This window comes from Camelus ferus, chromosome 1, assembly GCF_009834535.1.
Source record: "Camelus ferus isolate YT-003-E chromosome 1, BCGSAC_Cfer_1.0, whole genome shotgun sequence".
Lineage (NCBI taxonomy): Eukaryota > Metazoa > Chordata > Mammalia > Artiodactyla > Camelidae > Camelus > Camelus ferus.
This window is the reverse complement of record NC_045696.1, coordinates 5,833,009-5,850,009: the sequence shown is the minus strand read 5'-3', so window position 1 is coordinate 5,850,009 and position 17,001 is coordinate 5,833,009. Positions and strand designations below refer to the sequence as shown.

The following is a 17,001-nucleotide window of genomic DNA, read 5'->3' as shown; positions in this document are numbered from 1 at the left end:
TTTTGTTGTGAACTGGAAACTACCTTAAAAACTGTCTATTTTTGATGAAAACTCTAATTGGAAAAGATACATGCACCCCAATGATCATAGCAGCGCTATTTGCAAGAGCCAAGACGTGGAAGCAACCTAAATGCCCATTGACCAATGAATGGATGAAGGAGATGTGGTGTGTGTGTGGAATATTACTCAGCCATAAAAAAGAATGAAATAATGTCATTTGCAGCAACATAGTTGGATTTGGAGATTATCATAATAATTGAAATAAGTCAGACAAATATCATATGATATCATTTATATGATACAAATGAACTTATTTACAAAACAGAAACTGACACAGACATAGAAAACAAATTTATGGTTACCAAAAGGGAAAGAGGGGGAGGGATAAATCAGGAGTTTAGGATTAACAGATGCAAACTACTATATATAAAATAGATAAACAACAAGGCCCTACGGTATAGCACAGGGAACTATATTCAATATCTTGTCATAACCTATAAAGGAAAAGAATCTGAAATATATATATATATAAACCAAATCACTTTGCTATACACCTGAAACTATCACAACATTGGAAACCAACTAAACTTCAATTAAAAAGTCTAAAGTCTCACAGACATAGAATACAGACTTGTGGTTGCCAGGGGAGAGGCAGATGAGAAGGGACAGACTGAGAGTTTGAGATTTATAGATACTGACAGGTATATATAGAATAGATAAACAAGTTTATACTGTATAGCACAAGGAAATATAGCCAAGATCTTGTAGTAGCTCACAGTGAAAAAGAACATGAAAATGAATATATGTATATTCATGTATGACTGAAAAATTGTGTTGTACACCAGAAATTGACACAACATTGTAAACTGACTATAACTCAATAAAAAAAAAGTCTAAAGTCTATTTTTTAAGTGTATTACCACTTGTGTAAAAGGGAGAAGAAATGTGTTTGTATATTATATATAAGTGTACACGTATATTATTGACTTACATATACATAAAATATACATACATATATTTACATGTATATATAATATGTATAAAATCTATATACGTAAAATATCTCTGGAAGAAATGAGTAAGACTGATTGTCAACAGCAAAGAAAAGTGGGTAGGTGGAGGGTTCGTGTTGAGGGAAGAACCTTCTGTGGTTTATTAATTTTGAGCCGTGTGAATACATTTCCTATTAATTTTTTTAATTAAAATTGTTGAGAAGTACATTTTTTAAAAACACATACTCTCTTGTTCTGCATTTCCTCCTCCGTTCTCCTCACCAGTTGGAGAGCGGGAACCACGTCCTGTAATTTTCCGCCTTTGGCAGAACTGGAGCAGCTCTGAGAACAAGCATCTCTGCAGAGGTTTTCTTGCCAAGCGTCCTGTCCTTGTTAGGAGGTGACATTTCCAAAGGCCATTAGGAGGCACGTGAAGGATGGCAGCTGCGAGAGCATATCTATCAAAGAAACAAAGCCACTCTGTTCCTTAGGACCAGCGAGGACGGTCTGCCGCACGGAGGAACTCCCAGCGCTGGGTGTACACTGGCCCCATGTGTGCAAAGCCTCGATCATTTTTCTTCTAGGAAAGAAACGTAAACCACAAGGTGGGATTACGTGATGTGTTAGCTTCAGAGCGTTCAACCCTGTCAAGTGGGGATCCCAGCAACACCCCCGTCGGCGGTCGTTTTAAAAGTTAAATAAGAGCAATTGGAGAAGATAGTGTAAACTGAGACAGCTCTGTCAATGGTTAAGGCACCTCAATAATGGCAGCTTAGGGACACCATTACCATCAGGCCCACCCTTACACGGCTGGGGGTCCTGGAGGTGAATAACAATGGAGACCTGCAAACCACACACTTAAACATTTACAAGTGAGCAGTCAAGTGGACAAAGTGCCAAGCTGTGCCCTAGCCGTCCACCTTGATAAATATACCTTGGAACAGCCTGGAAAACCCGAGATGAATTAAGATGACTCACAGTCCCAGGAGTTCTGGAATCGGGTGGCGTGGGAGGAGCTGGCCCCTCCACTGGCCCACAGCCACCCCCGTCCGTTCTCTCGCTCTCCCCTCACCCGGTTCTGTCCACCCCCTGAGAAACCTCCCGCACTGTGATGTGCAGCTCATTTGCATGTCCATCACTCATCCCACAAACAGCCAATCTGCAGCCGCCCGCTGGGTCTGCCACAGGCTCACCCTGGGGAGGGCAACCCCGGGCAGAAGCAGTCTTGGGACCACCAGGGAGGGAATTCCAGAGCCCCTAGCACCGGGAGCACGGTCTAGAAGTGGGGGCCAGGCTCGGCCCACAGACTCCTGGCCCCACGAGGAAGCCAAGGTGAGGCCCTTCTCGTCTGGACCTCAGGGCAGGACTGACTGTGACACTGAAGCCCAGGGGTTCTCACTCATAATCATCATCACGTCAGCAGCTACTTCCCGTGAGGGCTCCGGATGTGCCAGAAACTCGCCTCCGTGCTCTACACAAATTACTTTACTCAGTAACTCAGCTCTGACTGCCAAGTGGCTTATTTGCATCTCAGCAGGACTGTCCCTTGAAAGTCTGTTCCTATTGAGAAGGAGGATTTTCTACGTTCAAAGCGGAGAGCGGTCAGATCTTCGAGATGCTTCCTGGGGAAGGGAGGATCCCCCTTCCCTTATGGTGACCAAGCTACTGTTAAGAGAAGAACATGAAATTGAAAATGTCAGAAACCCAGCTCCTGTGTCATGTGACCCAGGGAGTCAGAGACAGGAGAAGAGAGAGCAGGAGGAAGTGCAAACGGACCCCTGTGGCCCACACCTCTGTGGTTGGGTCCAGAGCCTTGAAGAACCCAGAAAGATACCTGGGAGGCCCAGAAAACCCCAGGCACAGAGGAGGGATGGCTGCAAACCTCAAGGAGAACTCCAATCCTCAGCTCAGGAAAGGAGACAAAAGAAGAAGGGGCCACAGAGATGGGAACCTAGATGAGACTGAGGGAAGAGCCCCCTGCCCAGTACAGCGTGCAGGGGACCAAGCACCCCAGTGAGGGGGTGTGGCCTGACTGAGCATGTGAGTGAGCTGGAAGAAACCTGGGGAACAGCAGAGGTATCTAGAAAACTTTTTCCTCTTTGATAAAGAAAGTCATGTGAGGGGAAATGGGGCTGCTTCTAAATGGTCTGTGTGTTGAGGTGATGGCTGGAGCAGCAGCAGCAGCAGCCATCTTTTGACCAGAAGAGAACAAGGTGAAGGAGGACACAACTCAAAGAGGGAAGGGGTCCTCGTCCTGAATGTCATCGTTGAGCCACTGAATCCAGAAGTGCTGCCTCTGGGCTTTACTACGTAGTTTTTTGGTATTTAAGCCTTTTTCACTAGGATTCTCCTTAGCCGGCAGCCCGAAACTTCCTAATGACAATGAACCCTTTTAAGCTTATAAATGGAAAGTTTCTCTTCTGCAAAGGGACTTCAATCTTTGATTTTCTTGGTGAAGGTAAAGGGAAGGCAAGCAGATCACCAGCAACCACCAAGGTATTTTGTGAGAGGAACGTGTCCAAGCAGGGATGGCTCTTGTGAGAGAAAAACACTTGAATGTATTTAATGAAACAAATGACAACTGGTTAAACAGCAGCCTTGATGGAGGCACCCCAGAATGGGCAATGAGGAAAAGAGGAAGATAAAGTGAGGATGTCCCGTGGTCTGTCTCCTGAGCTGAGATGCACTGAGGTGCCAGCTGGGCGATCCAGTGGGCTCTCTGAGCCTCGACGTTTCCATCTCCAAATTGAGCACAATTACAAAGCCAGCCCTGTCTACAGCACGTGAGTGGATGTAATATGGTTTCAGTCACGTCTTTCTCAGAGCCCTTGGATGTGGATCACTGCCTGTGATCCACATGAACAACCCCCTCTAGTGATCTGAGGGCAGGGGTGTTCATCTTCCAAACTGCTCTGATGAGGACCATGAGTTGGACAAACACTGCTAATCGCTCCCACCAACTCTGGACACCAGCTTGGGCCACACGCTTTCTCAGAGCCCATCCTACCCTGCTAATGACAGCCCACCCTTGGGCCCTTGCCTGGGGGTTCTCGAGGGTGTCCTGCCCACTCTGTGAACAAATCCGGTCAAATGTCCAATGACCACCACTTAAATCGCCTGTTTCCCTCCTCAGCTCCTCCTCTGGGCTCAGGGCCAGGTCCCACTGTGCCCACCAGGCGCCACCCCAACCCTGGATTCTTTCTTCCCGCCATGTGTCCGAGGTGACACAGGACATCTGCAGCTGCCCAGTGACTGTGCACATTTGATTCTGAGAAGCTGGGGTCAAAGCCAAGAACTGTCATCCATCTGCACAGTGACACACATAAGAGAACCGGTTAAAACAAATCCATTTATAGTACAAACATGGGTTGACTGTTCGTGCTCTGGGGTGTTTGCAAGTGTTTATAAACACGGTTTATAAAAATGTAATCAAACTCCACAGCCCTTGGTTTTTAAAGGAAACAAGGACATTTTCCTCTGGGTTTTGTCTTTGACTTTGCCATTAAGATGGCAGGAATCTTGGGTGCAATCACCTTTTTGTTTTCATTGAAGTATACAATGTGTCAGTGTCTGGTGTACAGCATGTTTCAGTCATACACGTTCATACATGAATTTGTTTTCATATTCTTTTTCATTATAGGTTACCACAAGATATTGAGTATAGTTCCCTGTGCTCTACAGAAGAAATTTGGTTTTTTATCTATTTTTATATGTAATAGTATTTGCAAATCTCGAACACCCATGCTGAATATTTTCTGAGTCCCCAAATCATAAATTCTAGTTGAAGCAGAAATCTTTCACTTAGAAGATACCCCTTATTGACAGAGGCAGAAAATGAATTTTCCAAGAGAATAGAGCCTCGGACGTGCCCGCCATATGGGTGGCACTCCAGAAAGAAGTGATGTCTCTTGCAATTCACAGCTCATGCCATCAGGTACCCATGATGTGAGCTACCTAGAGGCACACGGTGCCTGCAAATTTTTAAAAATAAGTCAATAAATAAATGAAGCTAATACATGAATAGAGTCAACTGACCTTGTCATCCCCCCTCTCAGATGCTCCCGGAGCACAGATGGGGCGCAGGCAGAAACAGCGATGCTGAGTCACTTCATCTTGGGTCTCTATTGATTTGCTGCCCAAACGATACACACTGGACTTGCAAGCCATTCAAGCAAGCCTGAAAAGGGCAGGGAGAAAAATAGAACATCCTGGGACAAAGCTTCAGCCACCACACTGAGAGGCTGGTCCACATGCCGGTCTCTGTGTGGGTTGGAAGCTATTTCCTCCAGGTCCGATGGATTATTCTAACACCCAAAGTTTTCCCAAAAAATGTCAGGCGAGTTTAACCGCAGCAATTAAGCTGTCTGCCATCTGCGAGAGGCTTGGCTTAAGGTTTACTGAAGTTGAATCTATTTTGAAAAGAAAAAAATTAAGTCTTTCAATGTTTTGCATATCAGCCAAGCTCCGCCGCGTGAGGCCTCTCAAGAGAGGCTGGTTCTCCCTAAAAGAGTAATTTAGGGCTGGAACCCTGAAATTCCAGAACCTAAGGAACACCCACAGAATGAATTAGCCCTTAAGAAACACTGTGCCTAGACTTGGGCTTGGTGAAGTTAAAACTTTACGAGGAAGTTCAGCCAAGCAGCTGAGATCAACACTCTTTACCACCTTCCCAAGTGGCAAGTTATTTTCAGAAAACTAAACTTGAACATTAGCTGAATTTCATTCTCAGCCCAGTTTCTTTAAAGTAAAGAAGTGTCTAAAATGATGACAGGAAGACCTGCGGGGTCACAGCCCGAGTGTCTGCAGCCTTACATTCTCTCAGCAAAATTTCCTGGCTGAACCAAAGCCTTCGTGCGGGTGGAGGGAGGTTACGTTTCAATTACACATGCGCCTCAGAATATTATGATTATTGTCAGTTGCCCACCTTTAACCCAGAGTGGCTTTTATTCTTTATTGAGAAAAATACATATATTCCAGAAAGCAAAAAAAAAATGTTATCCTCTGTGTCTTCCTCATTTTTCTCCAGGAATGAGTGACAGGTTTTTCTCATCTGTGTGCTGCTGGTAAACCATCTCTTTGAGAGGAAAGTCAAAATCGCGGCTTGTAGCCTTTGCCAGTTTCCATGGTGTAAATGCTCCCACCGTGGCTGTTCCAAGGCAGCAACAGTTTAACAACCAGATCCCTCAAATTTCTGATTATTTAACAATTGGTTCTCAGAAGAGGGTAAAAGCCAGCTTCGGCTCACCACACTCTTGAAGAGAATTATTATTATTGTCCATGACATATATTACTCATCCAATCTATGCAGCCAACTTTACGAGGCATTGGTAAAGTTCCAGCAGAAAAGGTGGACCATAGAAAAGGTCTCTGCTTTAACAAGAGGGAGAAAACACAATAAAGGGCTGCAAAAACACAGTTGGATCGAGCCCTCTTTTTATGCTACATCAATTTGGAATATTCGCTCCGCTTCTGGACATAACTTTTTAAGACAGTTGTAGGATCCAAGAGTGTCCAGGCAATGAAACTAAGGTGGTGGCAGGCACTGAAACCATATGGTTTGGGGGACGGTGGAAAAGAACCGAGTATGTCTAACGTGGGATGCAAGAGATGGACCCACAGAAAGCACTTGCCAAATCCAAGATCTTTAAGAGGGTGGTGACTTGGAAGAGGAGGTAGGAGTGGCTTTCTTTTGTTCCAAAGATGCAAGCTAGATCTACCGAGTGTGAGACACACGGGGCAGATTTCTGTTCACAGAAGGAAAAGCTTTCTAAAAAATATTAAAGTTATAATATCAGGAGATTAGACCATCATCATCATAACCTCTTGTAACATTTCCATCCATTTCTCTTAGGTCACACACATTCTCTTGTCTAATTCTCCCAATGGCATCACGATTCAGGGATTCGCTGCTCCTTCATAGAAGAGGAGACTGAGGCTCAGGGAGGTCACGTAACTTCTCCGAGATCCTTCACGGCAGAAGCAGGACCCAGAGCCAGCTGTCCTCATTCGAGGGTTGTTTCTCAGAATGATGTTAGAATGGCCACATTGAAAGGTGAGCACTGGTTAAAGAAGCTGAAGTGGGTGCCCTTCCCGGAGCCCCAGCACCCTGGATTGGGGGTGCGAACTGGATACAGGAATGCATTCTGTACTCCTTCGTAGGCTGTTCTCCTGGAAATGTCATCATTTACCTGTTCCAACAACCTCAGTGGGAAACAGCGTCAGTAATCCGAGCAGCTGCTGGGGCCCCGCCGCCCACCGCGGCCGCAGGACGAGCCCACCCCGGGGGGCCCGAGCAAGGTTGTCCCACTCCCGGGGAGGAGTCCAGGTAAACCTTCCAGATGTTGAGCCACAATCCACCAAAAATGAAAATATTGCTCATTCAGAGATCACAGAACATAATTCTGAGGAGAACAAGGATTTCTTCTCCGGGGGTTGTTACGGGTGGTCACAGATTCAAGAAGGCTCCAGAACATGGTAGAGATTCCTCTCTCTCTGCATTGGTCCACCCACTGCCCATCCAGCCACTTGCATCCCAAGGCCCGCACTTAACCCAGGGCACAGACCGTAAGACCGCAGGCTCCTGCCACTGGGGTCTTTCTCACGAATAATTGTCACTTTGTAGATGTAAGCTGCAATCCCCCCATCCATCCCCCTCATCACAGACCTGAAGACGTTTCAGGGGGTGGAAGACGCCCCTAGGTGGGCTAGTCATGCGGATACTGGATGCTCCTCTCAGTTGACCCTGAACTCAGGACATACCAGGCCAGCTTAGCTGTGTGGTCCTCCCTCCCCGCCCCGCGCAGACATCCCTCGGGGGAGCTGACTCCTGGCCAGTGAGCGCTGGCAGCCGAGCTTGCCTCTGGCGACACAGACAGCCCCCAGCCAGGGCCGTGCCTCCCGGCGGGCCCGGCCCTGCTGCCACTCGTGCTGTGACGTAGCGTCTCCACTCAAGGGCTAAGTGCTTAGCGAGTGTCTTATCCTCTCAAAGACGACAAACACGTTACCCTACAGCTTGGGAAGTTCTGGCCCTTTTGGACAACGTGGGGGGATGAGTGGAAAATGAAACTTCACTGGGAAGGCATTGGACAGACTCCAAATAACACAGTGAGAACCAACACAGAAAACCAGAATGTTTTCTCTGCACACATGTGCGAACCCACAACCGGCTCCTGGGGGGGAACACCGGCACCACACTTTGCCCCTAAACAAGGTTTTCCATCTTTCTGGATTTGGGCATCTGGAGATGGTCCCCCTGGTGACTTGCTGGGGAAGATGCTGGAACAGAAATGAGGCCGCCACGCAGGCTAATGTGCTGTCCATCAGTCCAGTTGTTGCCCCTTCCCCTCCCCCTCCCCCCTAAGAGTTTGGCCTTCCAGCCCCTGGGAAGGCAGGAGAGCTGGCAGAAAATGGCCGGGCTCTGGGGGAGAGGGCAGCTTTCCACCAGTCTTACCCTGACTACGTCTGCAGCCAGGGTGCACTCTGGGTATCCCTACGGTGGGCCTCGATGCTTCTGCAAAGAGCTTGACCAGGGCTCAGGGTCCTGGCATCTCAGCCCTCAAGTCTCAAGAGCCCAGCAAGGGGACCCCTGTGGCCCCTCTGAGCACAGCACAGCTGCACGTGAACCGGCGGGCCCCTCGCCCACAAAGCAAGCCTCAGGGTCTCCCCATCCCCGGCCCCTCGGTGGCCCAGCCAAAGGCAAGGGTTGGGAATGAAGCATGGAGGCCTGTCAGGCCTCCTGAGACCCTCCTCCAAGTGTCACCCCTCTTCCAAGTGGCTCTTCCCAGTCCCCAGGGAAACTGAGACCTCACGCCCCCACGCCCCCCCAGCCCAGTCATGCCTTGGTTGCATTCAACCTTTTTAATGGTTACTTGTTAGGATGGTTAATCTCATGTGTCAACTTGGTTGGGCTACAGTAAAACCAAGTTTGGTCAAACACAGGTGTGGCTGTGAAGGTATTTTTTCAGGTGTGATTCACATTTAAATCAGTAGCCTTGGAGTAAAGTCGATTTCCCTCCATAATGTGGGTGGGCCTCGTCCAAGCAGTCGAAGGCCTTAAGAGAAGAGGCTGAGGTTACTTGAGGAAGAGAGAATTCTGCCTCTAGGCTACCTCTGGACTCAAGCTGCAATATCATCTCCTCCCTGTGTCTCCAGACTGCTGTTCTGCCCTGCAGATTTTAGATTTTTAGATTTTAAGAAGAATAGATAGTTGGATATACACATATATATATATATAAAATTCATGAATCATAGGAATCTGTGCTATAAGTATCTGTTCTCTCTCTATATATATATATAAACCATTATATTATATATTATATTATATATACATAGAGAGAGAGAGAAATATGCACATTCTATTTGTTCTGTTTCTCTGGAGAACCCTGACACTCACTGGTAGACAGATGGGACTCCCTAAAATACTATCTGGATAATAAGTCAAAAATGGGCACAAGCTGAGTCTCTTCTACCTCCGTGACCCCCAGCAGGTGCCCAGCCCCTGACTTGCCACAAAACACGTCCTCAACACACACACATTGGACAGACAGGGCCCCCAGACCGAGCAGGGACAGGGTGAGGTGTGGGAAGCTGGCCACGCAGGTCACGCCCCGAGACCCTGGCTGCCTCCCGGGTGATCTGCAGGGAGAAGTCGTTGGTGCACGTGCATGGACACCATCCCTCCCACCCTGACACCCACACCCCACAGAGCCAAGTGCCTGACTGGCACCATCCAAAAATCTTGCGGTGCTCATTTGGCATGAATGAGGTCTGAGGATGGTCTGCAAATTTCAGTTGACCACACCGTCCCAGAGAGAGTCAGAATCTTCCAGATTCCTGGACCACGGGCTGTTCTGTCCAAAGTCTAGGCTCCCTTCCGACAGCCCAGGGCCGCCCAGAGCAAGGGCGGTCCCTCAGCGCGGGGAGGGCAGCCACAGCTCGGCCTCTCCAGCAAGGAGGCTTCTCCCCGACGGATGAGGCCCCGGGTCCTCTCCATCCCGACAGTGCTCACCATTTCCTGCTAATCTGGGAGGAAACAGGTGCTGATGTAAAACCCCAGCCACTTGCCCCAGGGCCTCGCCACGCCACCTGCGGCTCACACCCCCGGGGGTCCTCAAAGGCACGTCCTCTCTTGGCCCGCTGCTCTTGGCTTTTCCTGTGCAAAATCCCAACAGTGGCCCCAGCTCCTTCCTGGGGCCTTGAACGCTGGTTCTCCTTGAATCCGCAGCAGTCCCCAGCCGCCGCTGTTGGGAGGGACTTCCCTGCCCCTCCCTGCCCCCACGCAGCCTCTGGTAAGATGTGGGCCCCCCGTTTCCCCCTCCTCCCCCATCAGCATCAGAGTAAACAGAAGAGAAATCCAGGCAAGAATCTGAGCACATCTCAGAACACAGGAGGCTGGGAGTGAAATTCTTGATTTGTTCAAAGAGCTTTGTGATGGCCACACGAAGTGGAGAACTGGGGGGGCCGCCAGGTGCCTCCTCAGAACAACCCACTGAGATTAAGCAGCTGATAAAAGAACGTGGTGGGTCTAAGGGCCTCTTCAACGCTGAAAAAATAGGAGGTGGGCCCCGGGTGGGTGTTGGAGGGTGGGGTGAAGGGCAGATAGGAGAAGCCATCAAGTCCCGGGGGTCCCACGTAGGGGCTGGGAAGGCACCTTCGACTTGTGGCTCCTTCTCTCCTCCAGAAACCATCAGAGCAGACCCCTCCCAGATCCCCGCCCCCCGACTGGCACTGCTCAGCTGAGGACCAGGAGCCGTGCAGGGAATTTGGGGTACTCAGGACCCCCCGCCGCAAGACAGCGAGTGCAGAGCAAAACAACCGCTTTGCATGCCCAACCTTGGAGCCCGGACCCGAGCATCTCTGCCCACCCGTACCCCCTTCCTCGGTGGGTGGCCTCGCGCCCACCGGGGGCATTCCCTGCAGCTCTGACCAGCCGAGCATTCCGAGGGCAGTTGTTTGCAGCTGGCTTCCCACCAAAGAGAAGCACCCAGAAGGAAGTGAGAGCGGGGCTGAGAGTGGGAGGCGAGGCTGGTGAGCCCTGTGCACACTAGAAGTTTCTGTCTTCCTAAAATTCACCCCAACCACCTCCATTAGGCCTTTTCTCCAACCCCCAGGGAGACAGTATCACCCTGCTGATAGTAATACTTAGAAGATAAGGGTTGGAAGAAAGTGAAATTTCAAATCTCCCAAAAGGAAAATGTGGATTACCCACTGTGTTGGTTTACCCGGGCCGCCTGCGTGAAGCGGCACCACCTGGCTGTCTTCCGACAACTGAAGTGTCTCCTCTCATAGTTCTAGAAGTCCAAGGCCAACAGCAGAGCAGGGCCAGGCTCCCCCAGAAGGCTCTAGGGGGCCACTGTGTCCTGGGCCTCTCCGCCAGCTTCCGGGGGTTGCTGGCCATCCTTGGGGGTCCCTGGCTGGGGAGGCCCCACCCCATCTCTGCCTCCGTCATCACACAGCGAGTCCCGGTGTGTCCATGTCTCCTCTCCTCGTCCTACAGGGACACCAGTCATACTGGACTCGGGCCCACCTCACTCCAGTCTGGCCGCCTCTTAGCTAGTTGCATCTGCAACAACACTTCTTCCAAACACGGGCCCACGCACAGGAGCCAGGGGCCGGCGCCTCAGCGTGCCTTTCTAGAGCACACGACTCAGCCACAGCACCTACCACGGAACAAAACCAAACTCTCACCGGGGCTGTCAGAGGGACAGCGGGGAACCGCTTGAATATTCTGAAGGAAAAGCATTTTAACCTAAAATAGTGAGCTTTGTGACGAAAAACTAAGTAACTTACAGAGGAAGTGACGTTATTCTCATACACACATGATTTCAAAGAACTTATTCCACAGGGGCCTATTTGAGAAAATCTTTGAGGCATTTACTCTGGCAGGAAGAAAAAAAAACCAGAAGAAGGCAGGAGGATAGAATAAGTGAGGATCAGTGTAAAATTCAGCAAAAGAAAAAAGTGTGGTCAAAATTAGCCGTGAGTCCGAAATATTATGTTCCTCGTGCCTCAGGCCAAGTTCCCAGCAGCAGAGCCTGGCAGAGGCTCTCGTGAAGGGGTTGCAGGGCTCAGGGGAGCAAGGGAGGCAGGACTGGGCTGGAAATGCAGGGAGCGGCTGGAGTCCAGCTCTGACCAGCTCACCGGTGGTCAGTAACTGGCCAAAGGCTGTCCAGGGCGAGGCAGACCATGGGGGCCTGGGAGCTGTTAGCAGGCAGCTCTCAGCCCTCTGAAGGGCCCTTGGGGGGCACCAGCAGTGCCCACTATGCAGACTGATGTGGGAATAAACTCCAGATACAACTGTGTGAACAGATGTCGGGGGCAGGGGTGGGAAGGCCAGAGCGAGACCACAGGGAAGTGAGAAGGTTCTTGTCTCATTTGGGGAGAAGACAAATATAGCAATGACCTTTCAATACTAAAAGGAAATTTATGCAGATGTGGGGCTTAATAAGTTAGGGGTGATGCACAAAGGGGTCAAATTAGGACAACGACTTTTGAACCAGCTACGTGCAGGGTGGCTGGGAGCCGATAGCCCAGGGCTTTGGGGGCACCCCGCCCCAGCAGGGGCTCCAGGTGCAAAAGCCACGCCCAAAGCAAGGCGGGTACACCCCTCCCCTGCAGGGTCTCGCTAGACTGTGGACCCTAGGCTGGAGTGCTCCCCACCCAGGGTCCAGTGTGGTCAAGTCAATCCCCAGCCGTTCACCCCCTCACCCCAAGGGGCAGGTCACCAAGGACATCTGAGGACAGCACAGACATCCTGCTGAACACTTCCTAACACGTGCTCATTTTTTAACTGAAGTCTTAAAGGTATTCACGCTCTTAGACTCAACAAGTCCACTTCCAGAAACAGACATGTGCTCAAAGACTTGCGGGTATGGAATTCTATCATATTTCATCATATTAAAAACAGAACCAGCCTACGTGTCTGACAGCAGGAGCCTGTTGAAATAAACTAGGGTGGAGCAGGTGGGCAGGGGGTGATGGGGGTGGGGGCCAGCGAGTCAAGAGGTCCAGCCCTGGCTCAGGTCCAGCAGGCCCCCTCTTAAGCCCTGTGAATGTCCCAGACATGTTCCGTTCAGTACCATTTCTCATCTGTAAAACAGAGACAAAAGTAACACCTGCCCATTTCAGTCCTGTCTCTCCCACTAAGCGCAGCTATAAAACCTGGACAGAATTCATGAGCACTCTGGAAAGTAAACGGCGGCAGGTAGGCGACCAGGAAAAAAGGCCAGAATTCAGAGGCTCACCCAACCGAAGGGGAGTTGACCATTTCTTCTTCCCACCAGTGGCCTGAACTCAACCAGCTGCCACCCCAGGGCGCTCATCAGGGTGGACAGGGAGCCCTCCGGGAGTGGGGAAGGGGCTCTCCTAAGGCTCTGATTGTGGGAGGAAGCTCTGTGGGTTTCTTCCTTTTTTCCTTTTCTCCCTGTTTCCAGGCTGGTCCCTAAGCAATTCCATGTCCATGACAGTGAAGAGGTCTCAGGAGTCCAACACTCAGGGTGGGAACCAGAATGCCCTGCTTGCCTCAGAGCTCTGCTAGGTGCTCCCCTGCCCGCAGTGCTGTTCCCTGTGTCCCAGCGCTCCCCCAACCCAGCTTCCCTGAGCAAGTGCACCTCACAGGAGAGGACTTCTCTGCCAACCTGTCCAAAACCAAAGCCACTTCCGCTCTCGCACTTGTCCACCTGGAGAGACTCAGTGCTGGATGTACCCAGAGCTGCCTGCAAGCTTTCACGCCCTCAGCCCTGTGTTTTGAGTCAGCCTATCCCAGATGGGTTCCCAGATGTATCTGAAAGTCCATGGTTTGGGTTGGCGGGTGGAGGGGGGTTCCTAACTAGTACTCAGGTGGCAAACCACAGGTCTACCCCTTCACCCCTTACCCCTGGGCACTTCTCACTAACTGCCATATCTTAAAATTGCTTACTTATCATCTGTCCTGCCTGCCCAAATGTGAACTCCTTGGAGACAATGACCCATGGCCATCTGGTTCTATTATGTAGCCCCAGAGCCAGAAGGGGTCCTAACCCAGCAGGCACTTAATAAACTGGTGTTCAATGAATAAATACAGGGATGGTTGGGATTCTGAATAAGCATTCATTGCTTTGATGATAAAAAGTTATTCTAAAATAAAGTCTTTAATCTCCAGCTAGGAACAATAATTAAATCCAGTATTATGGAGTCATACGGGAACAGACACATTTCTATATTTTCAAGGTGCTACAAATGTAACCTGGATGTTTAGCAAAGTGGCCAGGTGTGATGAAAATTACAAAGGTAGTCATACCCCTTGCTAGGACTCCAGTGAAGTCACTGAATAACCAAATGAACTGCAGAGACATTGTGCAAAAATGCCACAGCAGTGGATTTCTAGGGCAGTGAAACTATTCTGCATGATTCTGAAATGGTGAATACATGTCATTATGCATTTGTCAAAAGCCATACGAAGTACAACACAAAGAGTGACCCCTAATGTAAATGAGGTCTTTAGTTAATAATAATGTATCCATAGTGGCTCATTGATTGTAACAAATACAGCACTTGGACACATGCTAATAACAGGAGGAGCTGTGGGAGGGAGTGGGAAGGGGTTTCTGGGAACTCTGCACTTTTGACTCATTTTTCCATAAACCTAAAACTGCTCTAAAAAGGTCTATTAATTAATAATAAATTTTTAAAATTTTAAGCTACAGCACTGTTTATAAGCATGAGCGGCTGGAAACCACTTGAGTTCATGGTGATCCAGAAATGATGAGGGAACTACTAAGATAATGTGTGCTTTGCAGAATACATGATGGGTTTTGTTTTAATCTCATGCACACTGATTTTATCTTAGGCTCCACACCCTTGAAGAAGGTCGGATTATCACCCCTCCCTCCCGAAGGAGACAGCAGGGTCAGGTGGAGAGATGGGAGGGTTCCCCTCTGGTCCTAAAGCTTCAGGGGACTCAGACCAGGTGTCCTGGCTCCAAGCCCATGGTTCTTCTACCACATCATATCATACATAAAAAAGGGACACCAGAGAGGATTATGCTGCTGCATAGAAAACCAGATAGTGGCAAAAACTATAACATATGACAGGGAAATAAAACAGGACTCAAGGAGAAAATCTGAACTAATGCTGGAAGAGATTTTGAAGTTAAAAAGTGGTTAATATGATTGAACATTTGTCAGCTGGTTGTTAGGGCTTTATGAAGATGGTCAGGTTTATAATGATCATCTTTTAAAGAGATTCATAGCTCAGGGTCCCATAAATAGACATTTCTCCAAAGACATCCAGATGGCCAACAGGCACATGAAAAGATGCGCAATACTGCTAATTATTAGAGAAATGCAAATCAAAACTACAATGAGGTACCATCTCACGCTTGTCAGAATGGCCATCATTAAGAAGTCTACAAATAATCGATGCTGGAGAGGGTATGGAGGAAAAGGAACCCTCCTACACTGTTGGTGGGAATGAAAATTGGTGCAGCCACTATGGAGAATAGTATGGAGGTTCCTTAAAAAACTAAAAATAGAGTTACCACATGATCCAGCAACCCCACTCTTGGGCATATATCTGGAGAGAACTCTAATTCAAAAAGATACATGCACTCCAGTGTTCATAGCAGCACTGTTTACAATATCCAAGACATGCAAGCATCCTAAATGTCCACTGACGAATGGATAAAGAATATGTGGTGTGTGTATATATATATAAAATATATATGTGTGTGTGAATATTACTCAGCCATAAAAAAGAATGCAATGATGCCATTTGTAGCAACAGAGATGGACCTGGAGATTATAACATGAAGTAAAGGAAGTCAAAGACAAACATCATAACACTTACATGGGGAATCCAGAAAAAAAAGATACAAACTTATTTACAAACCAGAAATAGACTCATAGACATAGAAAACAAACACGGTTACCAAAGGGAAAAGCAGGGAGAGAGGGATAAATTAGGAGTTTGGGATTAACAGATATACATCACTATATATAAAACAGATAAATGGCAAGGATTCACGCTATAGCACAGGGAGCTATATTCAATATCTTGTAACAGCCTATAATGGAAAAGAATCTGAAAAAGAATATATGTATATATAACTGCAGTTACATGTATATAACTGAACCAGTTTGCTGTACACCAGAAACTAACATTGTAAATGAACTACACTTCAATTAAAAAGAAAAAAAAAGCTCAGGGTCCCAGGAGTTACTCTTACTGGTGCTGAAATGCCCTGACTCACCAGCGACCTCTCTGCTGTCTCTTGTCCCCTGACTCGCATATCCACGTGGGCCTGGCCCTCAGGCAGTCAGGATCCTAACCCATGATTCCTCTGCAGGATCCTCCCTCCCTCAGCCTGTGTGCTTCCCCCCTCCCCCAGGCTGTACCTGCAGGCTTAGATGAATCTTGGGTCATGACAGCCATTTGCCCGTCAGAAGGCCTTGTTAAGAATGACTCAGTGCCGGGGAGAAAGCAGCCTCGTGACTCAGGCGGGTCCGGCTCTCCTGCGCAGTCACCAGGCAGGCAGCGGGGATTCCGTGGGTCCTGGGGAGGGCTCCTGGGGCTCCCCAGGTGATCCGGGAGAAGAAAGAAGCTGAGGTTGTGCAGCTCCCGGCAGCGGCCTCCGGGTCCTGCCACTCACCACATCACCAGCGGGACAGGGAAGGAGCAGTTACAAAGGGGGGGCCACAGTAACATCAAGGGTCACCACCGTCTCCGTTTCAAAGAAGGCACTCAGGGCAGTTTAGTGAGTCACTCTGGGGTGGAGGAGCTCGGACCCAAGGCCCTTGCCCAGTTCTGAAGGCATGAGAAGACCACCCTCCCCCAAAAGCAGTTCACCCCTGGCTTTGATGCCAGCTCTGGATTTGAGGGGGCTTGTGAGGCCCCCTAGACCTCCTGCCATCAATACCACACTCAAAAGTTGCCCTCTGAGAGGCCTTCAGGGGCCACCAGTCTTGCCGGGGAAGTTGAACACATGTGGACATTTCTTCATGAACCCCAGTCAGCCAATCTGCCAAAATGAAAG

The 17,001-nt window shown here is 49.0% G+C and overlaps 1 long non-coding RNA gene across 1 annotated transcript; it reads right to left on the bottom strand.

The window, feature by feature from the left end:
- Positions 1-988: 988 nt before the first annotated feature.
- On the bottom strand, positions 989-16,995 carry LOC116658715. The gene is made up of 3 exons (XR_004314001.1): positions 16,364-16,995; positions 5,028-5,169; positions 989-1,572 (listed from the first exon to the last, which is right to left on the bottom strand). It is a non-coding gene; the product is annotated as an uncharacterized LOC116658715 (long non-coding RNA).
- Positions 16,996-17,001: the final 6 nt, after the last annotated feature.